This window comes from Heloderma suspectum, chromosome 4 (assembly GCF_057233095.1).
Source record: "Heloderma suspectum isolate Gila_16-S chromosome 4, 16-S_ref, whole genome shotgun sequence".
Taxonomy (NCBI): domain Eukaryota; kingdom Metazoa; phylum Chordata; class Lepidosauria; order Squamata; family Helodermatidae; genus Heloderma; species Heloderma suspectum.
This window is the reverse complement of record NC_139461.1, coordinates 35720731-35744100: the sequence shown is the minus strand read 5'-3', so window position 1 is coordinate 35744100 and position 23370 is coordinate 35720731.

Below are 23370 nucleotides of genomic sequence, written 5' to 3'. Positions count from 1 at the left end.
AATAAAACTAAAAAAAAAAAAAAAACGCCCCCGTGATAGGCTACGTGACGATTAACGTAGCCTATCACGGCTAGATTTGCAAAGTCAGCCGTGATAGGCTACGTAAATCATCACGTAGCCTATCACGGGTGACTTAAAAAAAAAAAAAGCGCATACGCAAATGGCGGCCCCCATAGGGAGCCGCCATTCACGTTCCTTATTTGGTCCCTGTAGTCTACGTAAATCTTTACGTAGCCTATCACGGCTGACTTTGCAGATCTAGCCGTGATAGGTTACGTTAATCGTCACGTAGCCTATCACGGGGGCGTTTTTTTTTTTAACTTTTAATTTTGCGGCCGGGCGAGGCGCCTCCCCCCCGGCCAGAATTTCGGCTGGGCGAGGTGGGAAGCCTCCCCCCAGACTGAATTTCGGCCGGGCGAGGCCGGAAGCCTCCCCCCCCGGCCTGAACTTCAGGGGGAGAGCAGTGAAACGCCTCCCCCCCACCGTGAAAAGCTGCGAGACCAGGTAAGTGGGTTTCGTGCACCCCTACATTTTAGACTCCCAGCTGTCCATGGAGGCTCAGGTGTCAGCTGTGAGCCAGACAGCGCTGTACCAACTCCATCTGATACGGTGGCTGTGCCCCTACCTTCCCGACCATCTGCTCCCATTGGTAGTACATGCACTGGTCTCCTCTCGTTTAGACTACTGTAATGCGCTTTACATGGGGTTACCCTTGAAGACAGTTTGGAAGCTGCAGCTGATACGGAACGCGGCAGCTCGCCTGATTACAGACAGCCGCTGGCGAGATCACATCACTCCGGTGCTGAAGGAGTTGCACTGGTTACCAGTTGTTTTCCGGGCCAAATTCAATGTGTTGGTTTTGACCTTTAAAACCCTATATGGTTCCGGCCCGGCCTATCTTAAAGAGCGCCTCCAGCAACACCAGACAGGCTACTTAATAAGATCAGCCTCGGATGGTCTTCTCTCTGTCCCATCAGCCAGGACAGTTAGACTGGTGAGGACAAGGGAGAGAGCCTTCTCTGTGGTGGCCCCCACTCTGTGGAACTCCCTCCCTAGGGAACTCCACCATGCCCCCTCTTTAATGAGCTTCTGCCACGCATTAAAAACGTGGTTGTTCAGGCAGGCATTCGGGGTGGGTTAGGGTATTTTTTATGATGTTTTTAATGTGGAATTTTATTGTTTTAACTGTTTTGTTGTTGTACATTGCCCAGAGTGGCTGGATGACCAGCCAGATGGGCGATTAATAAATTTATTAAATAATAAATAAATAATCATGATGGCCACCAATTTGGATGGCTTTAAAAGGGGATTGGACAAATCCCTAGTGAATAAGGCTATTGATGTCTGCTAGTCCTGATGGCTCTATGCTACCTCCAGTATCAGATGCAGTATACCTATGTACACCAGTTCCTGGGGAACATGGGTGGGAGGGTGCTGTTGTGCTCATGTCCTGCTTATGGGTTTCCCATGGGCTGCTGGTTGGACAGAATGCTGGACTAGATGGGCCCTTGGTCTGATCCAGCAGGGCTCTTCTTCTGTTCTTATCCTTGTTCCTTAATTCTAAGAGGATGTTTTCAAGCCCACTATTTTGCACCAGGCTGACTCCAGCTGGTGAGCCTTAGGGCTATAATGAAAAGCAAAATGGATCCAACATACCTGATGTCTTCTAGAATACTCTGTTCCAGAGCTGAGCAGACAACATGGTTGGCTGGAACACTGAACAGAAGCACTCCACACTGCAGCATTTGGTTGCAGGACCCACCGCCCACCAGATGCTGGGCTTATTTGCCATTGCCCCTGCTGGCTGCTGTTCTCTGGGTGGTCATCACCCCTTCCCCCAGACTCTATCCCCAAGATCCAGCTGTAGCTGCACCAGTTTTGTATCCCCTGACACTATTTAAACATGGGTACCTTTCAAAATGGATCATATGCTCAGCTCCAGATCACTGGATATTGACTAATCAAGTGGTGTACATACAACTCCTAGAAACAGCAAAGTACAAAATCAGAATGGCCTTTTTTTTCTCAAATGGGATGACAATTATCTTCCCAAGCCTTTATTGTCCATCGCAGCATGAAAGGGAAAGCAAAGCTGCGTCTATAAATGTGTGCAAACTGTTTCCAGAAGTAAAATATGGCCCAGCTTTGTGGTAAATCTAGAGGAAATGCACTGAACTTTGCAATTTTATCACTGGTGACAGTTTATAAATTGAACTATCATTATTATAATAGCCCAATATATAGCACCTTATAGTTCAAAGCTTAAAAGCCTATCTTCCTCCCTTTTCTTTGATGATTGTATCTGTTTCTGTTACAAGCATTTCAAAAGGGAAAATGTTGTAGTTTTATTAGATGAATGTTTAAAAAGAAACAGTTCTTTCCCTTTGCAGTTCTGCAATGCAGAATTAATAGGAGCACACCACCATGCTGAAGAGAGAGGAGTATGTGTGTTGTAGTTAAAATTCAGAGCATCTTGCTCTTGTAGGGAAATCAGTTTTGCATATGTATTGTAGGGATGTCAGAGAATTCCACTACGAATCTCGGTGATGCCGAATGCAGTGCGTTCGGCCCCCCGAACTCCGTGACGGAATGACCTGCCCCCCCGCCCCCCCGCGGATCCCCCCTGGGACGAGACTCACCTGGGGCGGATCTTCCGGGTGGCGGCAGCTCGGGCGGCAGCTCCGACGGCCGGTCTTCCGACTGGCTGCTGCCACCATTTCCAGGCTTGTGTGTAAAAAAAGAAAAAAAAGACGTGATAGGCTACGTAAATCGTTACATAGCCTATCATGGTTGGGTGGGTTTAAAAAAAACAACCTGCATATGCAAATGGTGGCGGCTACGGCCAGTGCCATTTGCGTTCCTTCTTTTTACCATCTTAATCTACGTAAATATTTACGTAGACTATGACGGCGAAAATAAAGGGGAACGCAAATGGTGTAGCGGGCGCAATTTGCGTCCCCTTTTGATTCGCCGTTTTAGCCTACATAAAGATTTACGTAGGCTAAAATGGTGAATGAAAAAGGGACGCAAATAGTGCCCGCTATGCTATTTGCATTCCCCTTTATTTTCGCCGTCATAATCTACGTAAATATTTACGTAGATTAAGATGGTAAAAAGAAGGAACGCAAATGGCGGCGGCCGTAGCTGCCGCCATTTGCATACGCAGTTGGTTGTTTTTTGTTTTGTTTTTTGCCCAGAGCCCTCCACAGCCGGAAATCTGGCTGCGGACGGCTCTGGCCTGGCCGGGCTGGGCCAGGCCTGGCCAGCTGCTCTGCGGAGCTGCCGCGGAGCACAGCCGGCCGTTTGAGGATTCCGGGGGGAGGAACGGAGCGCCTCCCCCCCCGCCATCAACATAATCTGTGAAAGGTAAGTCACTTTCGTACATCCCTAATGTATTGCTGAGATTTGCATCGTGGCTTTTAAATGTGTAAATCTCCATTATGCTTTATGCTGCTTGAAAAAAAATCTAATTGCTGATGTTTCACTGCTGAGTCTTTGTTTATTGCTTGTTTTAGATTCTGTGTCTTGCTGTTTTATTGAAATTTTCAAGCTGCAACAGAAATGGAATGGACTGAAGGGAAGACATAAGTGTATAAAACAAATAAAGGACTTCATTTCAGTTGGTGAAAGCACACCAGAGTGAACAGGAGAACACTGGGCTGGTGGTCCAGACAACAGAAATTAGAAGAACCATGCAGGCGAAGTTATGTTTATTGCACTTTGTTGCCATTTGTAGCACAGCAAGCTGCTTTATACTGAGTTAGGTCAGACCAGCATTCCCTAATGTGGTGCTTTCCAGATGTGTTGAACTACAACTCCCATCATTTCCCATGCTATCTGGGGATTATGGGAGTTGTGGTCTGTGATGTAACCCTCCCTCAGGTAGGGATGGCTGAGAATTCCTCCACGGACCCCAATGAAGGTCCCATTTATGGCTGCATTTAGCTTAATCTAAGATGTTTATGGCTGCAAATGGCATACTGGACACCATTTGCATCCAGAGACAGTCCCCCTCAGCCAGCAAAATGGCAATGGCAGCTGTATTGCTGGTGCCCCGGAGCCGGCCAGCGGCTCCGGGGAATCGCTGCAGAGCGGAGCCGGCCAAGGAGGATTCCGGGGGGAGGGACGGATCACCTCCCATCACAGGCGGATTCCCAAGCGGAGGAACAGGTAGGGAATCTGCCCATCCCTGCCCTCAGGTCCGTCTGCCTCTGCTTTGGGACAGCTGTCCTCACTGTCCCACAAGCTTCAGCCCCTAAATTCGCCAGGTAAAAGAGACACCCAATATGCCTAATTGGTTCCCTTTACCCAACCAGGAAAAGTACCCAGGAAATAGGATCACTATTGGCAGTGCAGAAAGATGAATAAGAAGTGGGATTTTATAATTTAAAAACAAACCAATTAAAGTTAATTTAATACAAGAGATGTTATATCTTATAATTACTCACTCAGTTCCAGGTCCTACCCTGCTTACTGTACCCCTTCTAACTCCTATTTCTATCCCCCATCTCTAAACCCTATCTCTAGCTAATCAACTAACTGTCTGCTCCTGCTTTTTATAAACTCAGGGCTTCTTCACATGGCGCTTTTATCCTGCTATTGAGATTAGTAACTCACAGAAGTTTTCAGGTCATTTAGATGATGTCAACCTCCAGGGTGTCTCCCACACTAAATGACCTTTATTTATTCCATTTTTAAAAATATCTGAGATAATGAGCTATCAAATTATAGCACTTCAGTTCCACTTGAGGTTCCTCTGTGAAAAGAGGAAAACCTGCAATAAGAGGAACTAGGCCACAGCGCCATCTAGCAGCTGGATAATGAAACATATGGAAGACTCAGATAAGGGGGGAAAGGAGGGGGGAAATGCGGGAGAGGAAGCTTGTGTAAAGGGAGTCTGTTGTGATCCTGCATTTAAAATGGAAGCAGAAAGCACCATTATAAATGTGGGATTTTAGGCTAGTGTAGAGATGTGCTCTCTCTCTCTCACTCACACACACACACACACACACACACACTATCCCCTCCCACCTTTCACTCATTCTCTACCAAACAATTAACCCAGTTACCTGGGTTCTATTTAACACAGAAAACACATATCAGTGTTAATATAGACTCCACATGGCAAGCATTGTGATTTTGTCACATCGTCCAACACATCTGGAGGGCATCAGGTTGGGGACCACTGGGTCAAACCACTGGGTCAGACTATCTAGCTCAATATTGTCTGTGTGGACTGGCAGTAGCTCTCCAGGGTTTCAGATGGAAGTCTTTTCCAGCTTTGCCTGGTGATGCTGGGGACTGAACCTTCTCCAGGCAAAACATGTGGGGCTGGATCCAAATTTAAGCCAGATCAACTGCACTGGCAGAAGCAGACTTCCTCATCCCCCTCCTTCCCATTTCAGCCCCTCTGGCCCTCTGAAAATTATACACAGAGAGTCAGGAGACCCTGCTGAATGGGGTGAGCTGTGGTGTTAGGTGAGGGGAGATTCCCCCCCAAATCAGGTAGTGGGTCCTTTTGCAAGTGCAGTCCTTCCTCTTGTGGAAGGCCCCTTCCACTCATGGAAGGCAGACCCTAGATCCAACCTGTGTTCAAACAGTGAGCTATGGTTCTTTCCCTACACTGTCATCATGTAGGCAAGAGAGTATTTGGGTGGCAGGCAGATGGTCAGTTTTAGTGCAGATTTTTCCGATCTTCAGTATGTGGGTTTTTGTTGTTGTAGTAGAGATTGTTCTATTGTTTCCCCACTACTCAAACACTCTCTAGCCTCATGTTGACTCAAGGCTGGGAGTAATCACAGCTGCATGCATTTATCTTCTGCAGAACTCCACAGGATTGACAGGCCTATTTCATACTTCCAGGTAGTAAAACCATTCCTAGGCTGTACCAATTCAGATTGCTGTTGGGTTGTTGCATGTTCATATGTTAAAAGGAAGTTAAAGGATGGCTAAAGTGGGGGAAGTTTGTTATTATTTATGACCTAGTGAAGGACAAGTATGCCAACCTGGCTTGTATAATGGAAACCTGGTTGGATGAAAGGAGAGGTGTACATCTCTCCCAGATGTGTCTGCCAATTTACCTTTTACATCAGCCCTAGCAACGGGTGTTTTTAATGGGTGGTGGGATGTGTATGGACAGACAAGGAAAATGTTTACTGTTTGTATTGTATTGAAAAATTGAGGGGCAGGAAGCTGTTAACAACAGTGACAAAAGTGTCCTCCTTGGGCCTGTGGCTTGGCAGTTGGCCACCTGAACTGAAGACTTCAGTTTCATGTACCACTTATGCAGAGTCCCAAGTCTTCTATTAGAAGCCACAGAATCAAAGCCTGTTCCTTCTTTATACCATACATATTTGTTTATGGATGAGATGGGGGATGCTTTATTATGAATGTGAAGATCTGACAGCCCGTTTTGTCTGAAACATTGGAGATGAGAAGTAAAAAAAAAAAAAAAGTGCGGGGGGAGTACAAAGGTATACAGAATACCTACACATTCTTGTGAAAAGAATGGGAGAAGTTTCACTATGAGATATATATATATATATATATATATATATATATATATATATATTTGTTGTTCAGTCATTCAGTCGTGTCCGACTCTTCGTGACCCCATGGACCATAGCACGCCAGGCCTTCCTGTCCTGCGCTGTCTCCCGGAGCGTGCTCAAGTTCATATTCATTGCATCTGTGATGCTATCTAGCCATCTCATCCTCTGCCGTCCCCTTCTCCTTTTGCCTTCAGTCTTTCCCAACATCAGGGTCTTTTCCAGGGAGTTTTCTCTTCGCATTAGGTGGCCAAAATATTGGAGCTTCAGCTTCATTATCTGTCCTTCCAATGAGCACTCAGGGTTGATTTCCTTTAGGATGGACTGATTTGACCTCCTTGCAGTCCAGGGCACTCGTAAGAGTCTTCTCCAGCACCACAGTTCGAAGGCATCAATTCTTCGGCGCTCAGCCTTCCTTATAGTCCAGCTCTCACAGCCATACATTACTACTGGGAAAACCATAGCTTTGATTAGACGGACCTTTGTCGGCAAGGTGATGTCTCTGCTTCTTACTATGCTGTCTAGGTGTGCCATAGCTTTCCTCCCAAGGAGCAAGCGTCTTTTAATTTCATGGCTACAGTCACCGTCTGCGGTGATCTTGGAGCCCAAGAAAGTAAAATCTGTCACTGCTTCCATTTCTTCCCCTTCTATATGCCAGGAAGTGATGGGGCCAGATGCCATGATCTTCGTTTTTTTAATGTTGAGTTTCAAACCAGCTTTTGCACTCTCCTCTTTCACCCTCAACAAGAGGCTCTTGAGATCCTCTTCGCTTTCTGCCATTAGGGTGGTATCATCTGCATATCGGAGGTTGTTGATAATTCTCCCAGCAATCTTAATTCTGACCTCTGATTCATCCAACCCGGCATTTCTCATGATGTACTCTGCATATAAGTTAAATAAGCAGGGTGACAATATGCAGCCTTGTCGTACTCCTTTCCCAATTTTGAACCAATCGGTTGTTCCATGTCTGGTTCTTACTGTTGCTTCTTGACCCTCGTACAGGTTTCTCAGGAGACAGGTAAGGTGGTCTGGTACTCCCATCACTTTAAGAATTTGCCAGAGTTTGTTGTGATCCACACAATCAAAGGCTTTAGCGTAGTCAATGAAACAGAAATAGACGTTTTTCTGGAATTCTCTTGCTTTCTCCATGATGCAGCGAATGTTGGCGATTTGATCTCTAGTTCCTCTGCCTCTTCGAAACCCAGCTTGTACTTCCGGTAGTTCTCGGTTCGCATACTGCTGAAGCCTAGCTTGTAGGATTTTGAGCATCACCTTGCTGGCATGTGAAATGAGCGCAATTGTGCGGTAGTTTGAACACTCTTTGGCGTTGCCCTTCTTTGGAATTGGAATGTAAACTGACCTTTTCCAGTCTTGTGGCCATTGTTGAGTGTTCCAGATTTGTTGGCATATTGAATGCAGCACTTTAACAGCATCATCTTTTAGGATTTTAAATAGCTCGGCTGGAATACTGTCATCTCCGCTAGCTTTGTTGTTACTAATGCTTCCTAAGGCCCACTTGACTTCACTCTCTAGGATGCCCGGCTCAAGTTCAGTGACCGCACTATCATGGCTATCAGGGACATTCAGATCTTTCCTGTATAGTTCTTCTGTGTATTCTTTCCACCTCTTCTTAATCTCATCTGCTTCTGTTAGGTCCCTGCCTTTTTTGTCCTTGATCATGCCCGTCTTTGCACAAAACGTTCCCTTGAGATCTCCAATTTTCTTGAAGAGATCTCTAGTCTTTCCCATTCTGTTGTTTTCCTCGATTTCTTTGCATTGTTCATTTAAGAAGGCCTTCTTGTCTCTCCTTGCTATTCTCTGGAACTCTGCATTCAGTTGGGTATATCTTCCCCTTTCTCCCTTGCTTTTCGCTTCCCTTCTTTCCTCAGCTACTTGTAAAGCCTCATCAGACAGCCACTTGGCTTTCTTGCATTTCTTTTTCTTTGGGATGGATTTTGTTGCTGCCTCCTGAACAATGTTATGGACCTCCGTCCATAGTTCCTCAGGCACTCTGTCTATCAGGTCTAATCCCTGAAATCTATTCCTCACCTCCACTGTATATTCATCAGGGATATGATTTAGGTCATACCTGAACGGTTTAGTGGTTGTCCTTACGTTCTTCAATTTAAGCCGAAATTTTGCAAGAAGCAGCTCATGATCTGAGCCACAGTCAGCTCCAGGTCTTGTTTTTACTGACTGTATGGAGCTTCTCCATCTTTGGCTGCAAAGGACATAATCAATCTGATTTCGATATTGACCATCTGGTGATGTCCATGTGTAGAGTCGCCTCTTGTGCTGTTGGAAAAGAGTGTTTGCTATGATCAGCATGTTCTCTTGGCAAAACTCTATTAGCTTTTGTCCTGCTTCATTTTGTACACCAAGGCCATGCCTGCCTGTTATCCCGGGGATTTCTTGACTTCCTACTTTAGCATTCCAATCCCCTATGATGAAGAGGACATCTTTTTTTGGTGTTAGTTCTAGAAGGTGTTGTAGCCTCTTCATAGAACCGATCAACCTCAGCTTCTTCGGCCTCAGTGGCTGGGGCATAGACTTGAATTACTGTGATGTTGAATGGTTTGCCTTGGATTCGTACTGAGATCATTCTATCATTTTTAAGATTGTACCCCAGTACTGCTTTTCCCACCCTTTTGTTGACTATGAGTGCTACTCCATTTCTTCTAAGGGATTCTTGCCCACAATAGTAGATATGATGGTCACCTGAATTAAATTCGCCCATGCCTGTCCATTTTAGTTCGCTGATTCCCAAGATGTCGATGTTCAATCTTGCCATCTCATGTTTGACCACCTCCAGCTTACCTTGATTCATTGATCTGACATTCCAGGTTCCTAAACAATATTGTTCTTTACAGCATCGGATTTTCTTTTCATCACCAGACACATCCACAGCTGAGTGTCCTTTCGGCTTTGGCCCAGCCGCTTCACTCTTTCTGGCGCTACTTGGAAATACCCTCTGCTCTTCCTCAGTAGCATATTGGACACCTTCCGACCTGAGGGGCTCATCTTCCAGCGTCATCTCTTTTAGCCTTGTGATACATTCCATGGGGTTTTCTTGGCAAGAATACTGGAGTGGGTTGCCATTTCCTTCTCCAGTGGACCACATTTTGTCAGAACTCTCTGCCATGACCTGTCCGTCTTGGGTGGCCCTGCACGGCATAGCTTATGGCTTTATTGAGTTACGCAAGCCCCTTCGCCACAACAAGGCAGTGATCCATGAAGGGGATATATATATATATATGTCTCATTTAAACAAGCAGAGGCAATACTCCATCATAGAACAGCTGCTAGGGGAGGCTGCAAACCCGTTCAAAGGATAAAATGTACTTTCCCCATCAAAACATGGTAATCAGCTACACAATGAAAATGCATAGTACTGCAACTGTGATTAACAACTATTTTATGGTATTTTTCAAGATGGATTGATTGGCAACCTCCTGAATTGGTCTCCAAATCAAAAAATAGTATATGACTTTCAATTCTCAGCGTATTGCCTATGTTGTATGAAGATGGGATTTTGAACTCCTCAAGCACATGAGAGTGAATCAGGACAAATGTATGTAAGACCAGGGGTGGCAAGCCTGCTGGGGGCTGCATTCCCTTGGGGGTCATCTGTCAGGGGACAAATGCTGGTGGTGGGTGATCCCAGAGCAAAGGTTGGTGAGGCCACCCCCTTTCTGCTACCCCCTTTTCTCCCTCTGTCTCTCTTTCTGACACCTCTTTTCTCTCTTTCTCCCTTTTGCTGTACTTTTCTCTCTATCCCCTTCTGTCTTTCTCCCTACCAGCTGACACCCCCTTTTCTCTTTCTCCCTCCTTCTCTTTCTCCCTACTCTCTTTCTCCCTACTACACTGGTCTCGACTGAGGTGTGAAGTGATTGCTTGCAATGGGGTTTTGAAATTAGGGTGGGGATGTGAGAACCCACCCCTGTCCAGGTTTTCTGGTCACCCACCCAGCCTCTGCCCCTGCTTGCCGGTCCCTGGACCATTCATGAACCCCTTCCACGCTCAGCGAGTGGCCTACTCTCTCCCTGGTGGCCTCGACAAGCTCTCTGCAGTTGCCATTTCTTGAAAAATAAACTGGCAATAGCAAAAATGCACATATTTTCATATGCACAAAAATGTGCACATTTGAGAATATGCATATTTGCACATTTGCGAATACGTGCATTTTGCCCATATGCAAATGTACGCATTTTTGCGATCACCATTTTATTTTTCAAAAAATGGCAACTGCAGAGGCTGCCGGGGTGAGCACAAGCCACTTGCCAAGTGTGAGCAGTGGGCGGGCATGGGCTCGGTGAGCGGGGCTCGGGGGTGTGAGAAGGGTTCCACCGGATTCCTGGACGGAATTGGGCACCCATGCCATCCCTAGGAAAGGGCTACATGAACAAGGCTGAGGGTGTATGTGGCTGTACATCCCTGATGTAAAATCTGTTCATTCCTGCCCAACTCCCTTGCACAGAGGCTACTTCAATGTGGGCAGCACATGACATGCCTTGGATAAACCTGGAGATCATCCTTTTTATGATCTTATTTAATAGCTATTAAATGGACTTTTAACAGCTCCCATTGATCTTCTGACATTAGGGATGGCAGAGGAATTCATTCACTTCACAGAACTTACTGAATTCCACACTTTAGAAACACTCTGCAAAAGGAAACTCAGTTATCCTTCAAAATTTGCACTTCTCTGAATTTTGCAGTGGAGTTCTCAATCAAAAAATGCATAAAATACATATATTAAAGAAAGTAAAGTAAAAAAATGCATCATGTTAGGAAAACTGCTTGAATAAATGTGTATGTTTGGCAAAATGCAGTGTGGTGTAGTAGTTAGAGTGTTCAACTGGAACTTGAGAGATATGACTTCTGGTCCTCAGTCAGCCATGAAACTCACTGGGTGACTTTGGGCCAGTCACTGACTCTCAGAGGAATCCATCTGGGAGGTGAAGTTCACCGAGCTTTCAGCAGCTTGGCCCCACAGACTCTGGCTCGCTTACCTACGAGTTAGCTCAACTCAGTCTGTATTGAGTCCAGCCCACTCATGGATTCAGGGATGGTGGCCATTTGCATAATTTACACAAATTTCAGCCATAATTTGCACAAATCACAGCTGTAATATGCTTAATTTGTGCAAATTGTAGGTGCAATTTGCACAAAATTGTTAAGGACAAAATTTGTGCTAATTGCATAAATGACAGCTGAAATTACGGCTGAAATTTGTGTAAATTACACAAATTGCAGCCACAATTGGCTTAAATGGCAATTTTAATCTCCCCCCCGCCCAAGAAATTCCCCGTATTTCAGGAAAAAGCCCATGGCTTGGCTCACAATTTCACAAACGCAAACCAAGCCAGGGGTCTGGGGAAATCCAGCAAGCTCCAAAAGGGCCAGATTTCCTTGCAATGGCCATCCCTATCCTACTTCACAGAGTTGTTGTGAGGATAAAATGGAAAGGAGGATTATGTACACCACCTTGGCTTCCTTGCAATATATTACTGTTCTTGTTATTATTGTTGTCAGTAACAACAACAACAAGAAGAAATGTACACAAAATGCTTATGAATTTTCTTGTGAACTTTTCCTTTTTTAAAACTCAAATAACTTAAGATGGGAAAAATGAGAAACTGAGAAGAACCAGAATTGAGAGATGTCCATCCATCACTGATGTTAGAAAATGCTAGGGATGTCAGAGAATTCCACCATGGATCTTGGTGAGGCTGAATGCCAGTGCATTTGGCCCCCCGAAATCCGTGGCGGAACGAAGCCCCCCACCCCGTGAAATGGGCCCGGAATGGAGCACCTACCTGCTGCCGTCCACGCTGCCTTGCGAATGGCGTCTGCGGCCGCCATTCGCTTCATCCATGTAGCCGTGATAGGCTACATAAATACTTATGTAGCCTATCACGGCTAATGCAGGGACGCCATTTGCATCCCTGTGGAAGCCGTGATAGGCTACGTAAGTATTTACGTAGCCTATCACGGCAAAAGTAAGGGAATGCATATGGCAGCTGCTACGGCAGCCACCATTTGCGTTCCTTTCCCCCCCGCCGTTTTAGCCTACATAAATACTTACGTAGGCTAAAACGGTGAAAAAAAAGGGAATGCAAATGATGGCCGTCGTAGCTACCGCCATTTGCGTTCACTGTTCGTTTGTTTTTTGACGTGATAGGCTACGTAAATATTTACGTAGCCTATCATGGCAAAATACAGGGACGCAAATGGTGGCAGCTATGGAATCTCCACGGAGCGGAGCCATCCGGAGAGAATTTCAGGGGGAGGGATGGAGCGCCTCCCCCCCACCGCGAATGTCACCCTTCGAAAAGGTAAGTGACTTTCGTACATCCCTAGAAAATGCTGCTCATTTATCTGTTCCCTGTTCATTTGTCAAATATTGCTGTTTTAAACATGTTTTGTAAGCCACCTTGAAAATATTTTATTGAAAGGGGAAGGGAACAAAAATATGTTGTTGTGTTTTTTTAAATTATATAGCAATATAAATTATGGCAAGAGTGAATGATCGAGACTGTTTAAGACATACACACAGTTCAAGACTGGTTCCCTTTCTCCTTCAAAAAGTTCATGTCATAAATGGCAGCAATGATTTATTTCTTCAATAAAAGCTAGAGAATAACCACATGTCAAATAAATGAGGGTTCACTCTTAAATTATTCTTCATTAAAATATATATGTTGTAAAAATGTGAAATTTTCTTAGGCTACTTTACAGTACATATGGACATTTTCTTCTAGGCTTTTAAGTAAGGAGGACACTTTAAAAAAGAGAGAGCACTCTTCCTATGTGATTTGAAGTTTGAAATGTCCAGATGTGAATAGATGCATGGTGTTTAATATCTGAGTTTATAGAACTCCAGCTTTTCTACACAAGCCATTTACTGTGCGCTTGTGATTCTTCACTTCTGGTAGTTTGCAGGTCCTTTACATGATATTGTCCTCCTCCAGGATTTCTCTCATGCTTTGCAACCATTTTAGTTGGGTGTTTTTTTTCCTAATGAGGAAAGACTGGTATTATTTGTGAATAGTGGGATAAAGCCTAGTGTAACTACACAATTCTGCTATACCACAGTGCCACCTAGTGCTTCGGTAATGGAACATAAAGAAAGGAAGAGAAAGAAACCCCGGGGGGGGGGGAAACATGTAAAGGAGCAGATCTTAATCCTGCAAAGAATCCAGAAACAGAAACCTAGGTAAAGTGGTGGATTAAAAGCCTCATATAGAAAAGAAGTTAGTCTTAGCTGGTGATTAAAAAAAAGCAACAACATTGTCTAATATCAAGGATCTCTAGGAAGACACTGACATGAAGCTATGGATTAAAGCTTTTTGGAATCTGATTAAATCATATATTAACCCCCCCCCCCCCAGTTTGACAAGTCATTTAGGCCTTTTGAGCACATATTGCATTTTTGACTTACGGTGCAAGGTTGATCCTACCGTATGTATTTGTCTGTCCAAACTGTCATATGTAATCGTATTGCCCGTTGTATTTATGTAGCCATACTTCACCAAAATCATAGAATAGTAGGGTTGGAAGGGGCCTATAAGACCATTGAGTCCACCCCCCCGCGCAGTGCAGGAATCTAAGTCAAAGCATCCCTGAACGATGGCTGTCCAGCCTCATCTTGAATGCCTCCAGTGTGGGAGAGCCCACCACCTCCCTAGATAATGGGTTCCATTACAGTTAAAGAAAAACAAAAAGCACTACCCACCCAAAGGTTTCCACCGATTGGGTATAGGGATGTACAAAAGGCACTTACCTTTCACGGATTATGTTTATGGTTGGGGGGGAGGTGTTCCGTCCCTCCTCCCGGAATCCTCGCTGGGGGGGGAGGTGCTCCGTCCCCGCCCCGGAATCCTGGCCAGCCGGCTGTGCTCCGCAGTCGCTATTTGCGGACGCCATGCTATTTACGTTCTCCTTATTTTCGCCGTCTTAGTCTATGTAAATGTTTACGTAGACTAAGACGTGCCAAAATAAGGAATGCAAATGGCACCGGCCGTGGCTGCCGCCATTTGCATATGCACGTTTTGTTTTGTTTTTAAAGTCAGACATGATAGGCTACGTAAACATTTACGTAGCATATCACGTTTTTTTTTTTAACTGGAAATGGCGGTGGTGGCAGCCGGTTGGAAGACCGGCTGCCGCCGCCGCCGCCGCACTGCCGCTGGAGCTGCCGCCGCCAGGAAGATCCACCCAAGGTAACTCTCATCTGGGGGAGTGGGGGGGGGCAGGCCGTTCTGCCACCAATTTCGGGGGGCCGAATGCGCTGGCATTCAGCCTCCCCGAGATCCGTGGTGGAATTTTCGTACATCCCTAGTTGGGTAAGAACTGCCACATTCCCACTGACTAGAGTTGGCTCAAAAGTGGGGGCAGGTTTCACAAGAATGTCCCCACCCCATCCACCTATTCCACTGTGTGGTCCATTTCATTCCCTCAGTGTGGTGATGATTGTGCTCCCAGAAATCATCATACGGAGTCTTCATCAAATAACCACAGTGAGCACAATGCTGCCCTGACTCTGGAGCCATTTATTTTTAATGGCACCCACCAGTGACCAGGAACATGATTACTGCCAGTGGTAAGTTTGCCCCATGCTTCTCCCTTGTTCATGCCTCTGCTTCTGCCATGGGCAGAATTCTCCTCCTCTTTTGCAGCCTGCAAACAGGTGTCAAATATGGGGATGGCTCATCTCAACACTCTGTGTGGCTGCTTTTTGTATGACTTTTAGATCCTTCATATCTTCCAAGGTCTCCTTGCCAATTGCTCCTCAAAAACCACCTTGGCCTTTGACTTCTTCTCTTTTCTCCCCATTCCCACCTTTAATCAGAGTTCAGTGCATGCAGCATTTGCTCACCTTTACTCTTCTCTGCTACACTTGTCACTCCCTCCACTCTTTCTGTTATCTTCCCCGCTGTCAGCTTTAAATTGGAAGCTCCTCAAGCACTGGGACCTGACTTTTATGCTCACAAAAAACTGTGGTGAAGCATCCCATCAACTGGTGGGGCTGTCTTAGTGATGGTACATCACGTGCTTGCAGTTCATTCTGCTGCACAAGCCAGGAGATGATAGGACTGGCATCACATACCCCTCCTCCTCAGAAGTCTGTTTAATAAAGTTAAATAGTTAATAGTTCAAAAACAATGTAACGATATTATTAAACATCTATGATGTGTTTTATGTATTCTGATTGTTATCCTATCCTGACACTTCCGAACAAGCAACAATGTTTCAAACCAATGAAATAAAAACCACATCTAATATAGTAGCCCACAAAACTCACATTGTCCAATAAGATTCAAACTGACCTCAGAATCTTTTTAGTATTTATTGCTTTGTCTTTGGTTTATTAGGGTGCAGTCCTATTAGATCCACCCATGATACTCATAAGCTGCCAAATTCAGGGGCTTACGAACATCCAGTGCAGAACAGGAGGCACGGCTAGGGATGTCACAGAATTCCTCCATGGACTCCAGTGAGGCTGGATTCTTTAGATTTATGGGGGGAGGCCAGAATCCGTGGTGGAACGGCCTTCCCTCCCGCTACCCCATGGAATCCCCCAAGGATGGAGTGTACCTGGCGGCGGATGCGGCGGCTCCAGCGGCGGCAGTGGCAGCGGATGTGGTGGCGGCTCCAGCTGGTCTCCCGGCCACTGCCAGGCTGCTGCGGCTGCAAATGGCAACCATCATAGTGGCTACCATTTGCGTGGCTGCCTTTCTTCATGATAGGCTATGTAAATACTTACGTAGCCTATCACAGCTTGGCAGCCACGCAAATGGCATAGCGGCTGCCGTTGGTGTGGCTGCCTTTCTTCGAGATAGGCTAAGTAAATACTTATGTAGCCTATCACGGCAAAGAGCAGGGGCGCAAATGGCGCCCACTATGCCATTTGCGCCCCTGCTCTTTGCCGTGATAGGCTACATAAATACTTACATAGCCTATCACGGCTTGGCAGCCATGCAAATGGTGGCCAGCGTAGGTAGATGCTATCTAGCTATGGCATCAAGGAGGGGGAGGGAAGGAGGCTGGGAAGCCTGGGGATATGGCATAAGCTGTCCCTTTCCCACCCACCAGTACACCCCCTTTCACTTCCCTCAGAGGTAACTTTTGCAATCTCAGAGAGGCAGCTGGGGCAGTTGTCTCCATGTTGGCTGCAAGGGGGAGATGGTGGGCAGCTCAGACCCCTGGGTCTAAGGTTGGGGCACTGCCTCCGATCTTGGATCCAGGGATCCAAAGTCTCCAATGGCCCCCAGACTCTGTTTGGAGGCCATAGGATTGCTCTCCCTGTCTTCACTACAAATTGTGCTTGTATTGCTGCTTTTCAGTGACTGTATTTAACTGTTTTTTTATTGGGTTTTTTTACTGTGTGATTGTTGTTGTTTTGTAATCATGTACATCATCCTGAGAGCTCATCTATAGGGTGAGTCATAAGTGGAATAAATTAAAAATAATAATTACCATTCTGGACAAACAAGCAGTTCCTTCAGGTCTTCAGATAATTCCAGTGCTGGGCATGCCCACCATAGCACTTGGTATCCCTGGGTCAAGTCCTCCCCCTCATAGAATCATAGAATAGTAGGGTTGGAAGGGGCCTATAAGGCCATCAAGTCCAACCCCCATTGTGTGTATACCTAGACATCATTTTAGAGAGAGACCTTGCCACAGGAATGGAAGGCACAATGGATTGGATCCAAAGGTGCCCTTCTGTGAATGGAAGGGGGTCCTTCAATTTATGGAAGGACCCCTTCCATTCATGGAAGGGAGCTGGACCTGGCAGAGATTCTGTGAATGGTAGTACGGGGAGGATAACACTGCCAATTCCTCCTTCCTTTTGCAGCCCTCTGCACTATCTCCCAGGCTATTCCAGAAGGACTCACACACCCCCAAAGGAGATTTTGGGGGTGCAGGAGGAAGGAGGAGCCAACACCTAAGATTGCCCTATACTGTGATTGGAACTCTGTCGAATGAACTCTGGATCTAACCCAAGGTGTCAGTCAGGTCATGCAGTCGCTTAAAGGGAGTCCTCTATAGATGTGGTGGGAATGCACGCGAGTGAGTGTCCACACGTCATCACTACATGGCTATTCTCGACAAGTAAAGGAACAGTGCCTTGGGCCTGTTCTGCTCATGCAGCAGAATGAGGTGGTAGAATGGACAGTACAACTTCGGACTGCAGGTAGGGCTGACTGCATTTTCTACCTTGATTCCTTTCAAACAGAAAATGAACATACTGGGCAAAAAGCTAAGACTGAACTTTTCTTTCTGGTGTTCTATTTGCAGAAAGTTGCAGTGGTAATAGCAACAGCAGCAGCAGTAGCTGCTGATTTACATGGAGGAGGATCAAAACAGGAATCCACCACCCGCAGTCTGAATCACTGTACTCCATTCTACCACTTCAACATTCTGCTGCTTCATTCGCATCCCACCTCATTCTCCTGCATGGGTAGACCTGGGTTTAGGCTGAGCTTCTTATCACGCACAGGTTATACCCTGAGCATTGCAGACAAGGATCTCCTTTGGGAGATCCAACTCATTAACTTTCGTCCACATAATTACAGCTACATTCAAGGTATGGAGGGAGCAACTAGTCTGCCCTAGGGACGTGTGAACTCCCCCAGGCCCTGTTCATCTGCTGCTCATCAGACCCCCACTGCTTGCCCAATCTAAGGGCTAAGTTCTAAACCAACAAGGCTTAAGTGGAACTTCAAGTCTTCAACTTCAGCTTTCCCCTAAAGCAGTCTTCCCTAACCTAGCTCCCTCCAAATGTTTTGGACTACAACCAGTGGTGGCAGGTGGCTCCAATGTCGTGGGGTGGTAAATCCATTCCGGGTTCCAGTCAGAACCAGCCAGAACTCTGGAGGAGCTGTCCTCAGTGCTGAAACCTACCCCCCCAAATAGATTTAGCACCTTGGATAGTTCCTTCAGAGTTCTGATTGGTTCTGACTGGAACCTAGAGCAGATTCCCGGCCCCACTGACATCGGAGCCACCAGCCTCCACTGAATACAACTCCCAGCATGCTGTCTGTGGCTGATGGGAGCTGATGTCCAAAACATCTGGAAAGCATCAGGTGGGGAAGGCTCCCCTAAAATACCTCCATGAAAAATGTGTTTGCTCACTTCTTGTCCTTGATTGGACAGGATTTTAGGAGTTGGACTGGTTCTTGCTGACCTGCTGAGCTACCCTAGAACTCTTTTGTAGCCATCTATAGGCAACCCAGACTCAGCAAATTAACATTTCCTTTCAAGAAACACTAAGCAAATTAGTTTGGGAAGCAGGGGCAGACCTAACTGATCTCTCTCGTTCCTTTCTTGTGTTCTGCTTACTCAGTAGAAGAGTAAGAGGTCCTTTTCCAGATGCCCCCACCTTTTTAAAGGTTGAACATTCTTATTAATTAAGGGTTTCCCCCTCAGGAAATAGATTTTTGCTCCTCAGAAAGCAACACTTTCATCCCAATATTCAGAAGAGACAAACGTTCAGCACAGACAGTATAGGGTTGTAATGTAGCTATGCCCCAAATACCTCAAAAGCAATTCCACCACCACCATAAGTGCATAATCGATTTCAGCAAACAGCAGCCCTGAACATTAGAGTAGTCAGTGCAAATGACCTAGTTTTTGTTGCCGAGGTTAAACAAAGCAAGCTGGCTTGCAGCTTTATTTGACGGGGTGGATTTGATCTCCTTTCAGAAACTGGGTTGAACATACAAGGTAAACATTTCAAATCTATTTACATATAAAGAGCTACAACTGTCAGTAAACATGGATATGCCCTTAGGAAAGGAATTAATCATGTCTGTTAGTAAAAGATAAACTAACTACAAAAGAGCAGAGATTTTACTGGAACCTGCCAATAATTCTTCATGTGTATAAAATACCCTTGCTGTCCTCCACTTTCACCCTTTGCTGTTAACCATTGTGATATTCCTGTGGATAATCTATCTTTCCCTATATGTTTGTTTTCTGAATGAGAGCCAAGTGAATGCTCAGAATTTGAGAGACATGCCTTCGTATACAGAATCAGCCACGCGGTTACTGATTGGCCTTAGGCAATTCACTTTATTTTTTTTTAATCTGGCAATTCGTCATCTGCCAAATGGGAATGATAGCCAACTATTTCATAAAGTTCTCATGTGGATAAATGAGAAAGAGAAACACTCTGTTAACCAAGCTTTGGGGATACAGAGTGTTAGATGCCTGAATGAATGGAAGAACTTACCTTTTCCCTACATGAATTAATAATCCATTCAGAGGGTGATAACCTTAGCATAAATAAGATTTCTTCTCACTAATAGCTACTGCTGGTACAGAATGAAAAGATCATCAAAAGGTGACCTATTCATCTGGCAAAAGTCACACAAAACCAAGCTATTGCAATTAATTGATCTTAAAAAAAAAAAAAAGTTACCCGGGGTGCAAGTCAGCAAGGGCATTGTCCTGCCAATGGGTCCTGGAACTCAAGTCTTGAGGCTGCTAATGGCTGTGCAGTTTCAGCCCTCAAAGGATATGCATTCTATCTCTACCTCAGGCTCTGTTTCCTGAAATTTTGATACTATTGTGTTAGGCAACTGAGCCACCAATGTCCAAGCAAGGCTTATTTCTATAAAACTAAAATAAGGAGAACAATTACACAGTTGTGCAGCTATTCATTCTAGGCCCAGTCCAAAACCAAAACACTTCCTATTCCCTGTGCTGTCAGAATCCATCTCCCACCAAGCAGTGCTTGTGCACAACTCAGTTATGGACATGCACAAAAGGTGTATCCAACATAGCGGTTCAGTTTTTCAAGGCACGCTTCAACGCTTCTCATGACACGGTGTTTGGGAGAGCACGCACATGCAAACGCATGCATGAAGGCAGCCCTGTTGGCTCTGGCGGGTTACAAAACTGATGCAAGCCAGCCATCACTGCTATTCTTCTCCTTCTGTCAGTGGGCCAGTGACAGTAAAGCCAGTGTGGTGTAGTGGTTAGAGTACTGTAATAGGACTGGAGAGACCCGGGTTCTAGTTCCCCACTCTGCCACTGGGTGACTTTGGGCCTAGCCTACCTCACTTGGTTGTTCTGAGGATAAAATATATGCTGCCCTGGGCTCCTTGGAGGAAAGGCGGGATGTAATACAAGCAATCCCCTTCATGGATCACTGCCTTGTTGTGGCGAAGGGGCTTGCGTAACTCAGTGAAGCCATAAGCTATGCCGTGCAGGGCCACCCAAGACGCACAGGTCATGGCAGGGAGTTCTGACAAAATGTGGTCCACTGGAGAAGGAAATGGCAACCCACTCCAGTATTCTTGCCAAGAAAACCCCATGGAACGTATCACAAGGCTAAAAGAGATGACGCTGGAAGATGAGCCCCTCAGGTCGGAAGGTGTCCAATATACTACTGGGGAAGAGCAGAGGGTATTTCCAAGTAGCACCAGAAAGAGTGAAGCGGCTGGGCCAAAGACGAAAGGACACTCAGCTGTGGATGTGTCTGGTGGTGAAAAGAAAATCTGATGCTGTAAAGAACAATATTGTTTAGCAACCTGGAATGTCAGATCAATGAATCAAGGTAAGCTGGAGGTGGTCAAACATGAGATGGCAAGATTGAACATCGACATCTTGGGAATCAGCGAACTAAAATGGACAGGCATGGGCGAATTTAATTCAGGTGACCATCATATCTACTATTGTGGGCAAGAATCCCTTAGACAAAATGGAGTAGCGCTCATAGTCAACAAAAGGGTGGGAAAAGCAGTACTGGGGTACAACCTTAAAAATGATAGAATGATCTCAGTACGAATCCAAGGCAAACCATTCAACATGACAGTAATTCAAGTCTATGCCCCAACCACTGATGCCGAAGAAGCTGAGGTTGATTGGTTCTGTGAAGACCTACAACACTTTCTAGAACTAACACCAAAAAAAGATGTCCTCTTCATCATAGGGGATTGGAATGCTAAAGTAGGAAGTCAAGAAATCACCGGGATAACAGGCAGGCATGGCCTTGGTGTACAAAATGAAGCAGGACAAAGGCTAATAGAGTTTTGCCAAGAGAACACGCTGATCATAGCAAACACTCTTTTCCAACAGCACAAGAGGCAACTCTACACATGGACATCACCAGATGGTCAATATCGAAATCAGATTGATTATGTCCTTTGCAGCCAAAGATGGAGAAGCTCTATTCAGTCAGTCAAAACAAGACCTGGAGCTGACTGTGGCTCAGATCATGAGCTTCTTGTTGCAAAATTTCGGCTTAAATTGAAGAACGTAGGGAAAACCACTAAACCATTCAGGTATGACCTCAATCATATCCCTTATGAATATACTGTGGAGGTGAGGAATAGATTTCAGGGATTAGACCTGATAGACAGAGTGCCTGAGGAACTATGGACGGAGGTCCATAACATTGTTCAGGAGGCAGCAACTCAATCCATCCCCAAGAAAAAGAAATGCAAGAAAGCCAAGTGGCTGTCTGATGAGGCTTTACAAGTAGCTGAGGAAAGAAGGGAAGTGAAAAGCAAGGGAGAAAGGGGAAGATATATCCAACTGAATGCAGAGTTCCAGAGAATAGCAAGGAGAGACAAGAAGGCCTTCTTAAATGAACAATGCAAAGAAATCGAGGAAAATAACAGAATAGGAAAGACTAGAGATCTCTTCAAGAAAATCGGAGATCTCAAGGGAACGTTTTGTGCAAAGATGGGCATGATAAAGGACAAAGAAGGCAGGGACCTAACAGAAGCAGATGAGATTAAGAAGAGGTGGCAAGAATATACAGAAGAACTATACAGGAAAGATCTGAATGTCCCTGATAGCCATGATAGTGCGGTCACTGAACTTGAGCTGGACATCCTCGAGAGTGAAGTCAAGTGGGCCTTAGGAAGCATGACTAACAACAAAGCTAGCGGAGATGACAATCTTCCAGCTGAGCTATTTAAAATCCTAAAAGATGATGCTGTTAAAGTGCTGCATTCAATATGCCAACAAATTTGGCACACTCAACAATGGCCGCAAGACTGGAAAAGGTCAGTTTACATTCCAATTCCAAAGAAGGGCAACGCCAAAGAGTGTTCAAACTACCGCACAATTGTGCTCATTTCATATGCCAGCAAGGTTATGCTCAAAATCCTACAAGCTAGGCTTCAGCAGTATGCGAACCGAGAACTACCGGAAGTACAAGCTGGGTTTCGAAGAGGCAGAGGAACGAGAGATCAAATCGCCAACATTCGCTGCATCATGGAGAAAGCAAGAGAATTCCAGAAAAATGTCTATTTCTGCTTCATTGACTACGCTAAAACCTTTAATTGTGTGGATCACAACAAACTGTGGCAAATTCTTACAGTGATGGAAGTACCAGACCACCTTACCTGTCTCCTGAGAAACCTGTACGAGGGTCAAGAAGCAACAGTAAGAACCAGACATGGAACAACCAAGTGGTTCAAAATTGGGAAAGGAGTACGACAAGGCTGCATATTGTCGCCCTGCTTATTTAACTTATATGCAGAGTACATCATGAGAAACGCCGGGTTGGATGAATCACAGGTCGGAATTAAGATTGCCAGGAGAATTATCAACAACCTCCGATATGCAGACGATACCACCCTAATGGCAGAAAGCGAAGAGGATCTCAAGAGCCTCTTGTTGAGGGTGAAAGAGGAGAGTGCAAAAGCTGGTTTGAAACTCAACATTAAAAAAACAAAGATCATGGCATCTGGCCTCATCACTTCCTGGCATATAGAAGGGGAAGAAATGGAAGCAGTGACAGATTTTACTTTCTTGGGCTCCAAGATCACTGCAGACGGTGACTGTAGCCATGAAATTA